The sequence below is a fragment of the Neovison vison genome, chromosome 11 (assembly GCF_020171115.1).
Source record: "Neovison vison isolate M4711 chromosome 11, ASM_NN_V1, whole genome shotgun sequence".
Lineage (NCBI taxonomy): Eukaryota > Metazoa > Chordata > Mammalia > Carnivora > Mustelidae > Neogale > Neogale vison.
In genome coordinates this window covers 61,880,793-61,882,574 of record NC_058101.1, presented here as the reverse complement: position 1 = coordinate 61,882,574, position 1,782 = coordinate 61,880,793, and positions in this window count along the sequence as shown.

Here is a 1,782-nt window from a genome sequence, read left to right as displayed (position 1 = left end):
GCACTGTCTTTCAGTTCCCTGCTGTCTTCCTTCCTGCTTGCTGCCCCCACCCTGTCCCCCTGGTTTATATTACCATTAATTATAGCCCATGGCTCTACATATGCCACTTGTTCTGATAACACAAAGTATGCTGGCTTCCCCACTGGACCATGAGTACTTTCTCGCCTTTCATTTTCTAAGAGCAATAGCAGTGCCATGGCAACGTCTAATCCCTAACCTCGAGATGGGGGTGGGGTTGAGAGAATCAGAGCAGGTGTTCTTGAGACAGGAAACAAAGAATGAGCCAGATGAAGCCAGAAATGAAGGATCAGTATTCTAGGCCAGTGCTCCTCAAACTGTCATGTGCACACAAGTCACCCAGGGATTTGTGGATTCTGAATCAGAAGGTCAGGGATGGGGCTGAAGAGTCTGTAGTTCTTGCAAGATAACAGGTGATCCCCATGCTGTGGCCCACAGACCACAGACCACACTTTGAAGTTCCAGGCAATGTGAAGGCATGGATCTTAGTGTTCTAATCATGGCAATATTAAGATCATGCATGTCTGCCCCAGAAAATGTGTTCAATAGATTAGTGAATACTTACTGAATTAAATACTTAATATCTGAGATACCACCTGGCTGTTTGAATTCTCATAAGATGCAAGATATAAAATCTGTTCACTTTGGCTCTAAAATCAGGGCTAATACTGCATGTATTGAGGCACAGAGAGGTTGAGTTACTTGCTCAAAGTCACACAGTTAATGTAGCAAATTGTTTACCAGATATCCCATGTGCCCCCCACCTCATTTCCTAATCTCCCGTGCAATTAGTTGAAGCTGTTGAACTAATTCTAACCAAAGGGCTGTCACCTCCTAGCTGAAGCAATTAAGAGCCAGCCCTCTTTCCTCCTCCACCCCTTTCTTATCTGTTCTGTACTCTGCAATCTGAAATATGTGGCCCCCAAGGTAAGATTTGCAGGAATGCCACCCAGCCTGGAGTGGACTACATTCAAGGATACTATAAATCTTAGCTAGACTTGAACCACGACAAGTTTGAGTTTTGTTATCATGTTATTCTAACTAGTATGGGCTCAGTGCTGCAATCAGACAACTCTGCATAATGGGTTTTTTGTCTGGCATCCTGTGTCCTCTAAAGGAGAGCATATCCCCAGTTGAGGCATACCACAGTTGTGCTACGGGGGAACCCAGATGCTAGGCCCTGGGGCTGTGAAAAATGAATGACAGGTGCCCTGAGAAACCCCAAGACAAAAACTTTAGTGACAACAGCAAAATGTTCTCCGCAACTTGGTGAAGTCTCCTTCTCTGCTAGGCACCATTTGCAGTCTAGCTGTTCTTTATCCATATGGAGGCATGTCCACAAGTGTGCTTGGTGTTGAGGCGAACCTTGCTTTCATAGGGTTTATGGGCTGCATTCATGAGCTGAATGAATTCTTATTTTTGGAACATTATGAATGCAAACCTTTTCAAGTGATTGACTTTATGACTTCTATTGACTCAGTCAGATGGGATACAGTTTTTCTACATGATGGCATATGGACTTGTATTTCCCACCAAATAATATAAGATGCATCATTCTACTTACCGTTAAACATCAAAAAGATAGGACTACTGTTTCTATTTTTCTAGGTCTGTGGAATGACAGATTAGAGGAGCATAATTGACTTAATAAAAAATAGATAACCTGAAAAAATAGATAATTATTGTGAAATCAATCCGTATTTGAGACTTTCCAACCTTCTTCTCCCTCCATCTATGTTTCTCCCTTTCTGTTAAAGGGTCAGG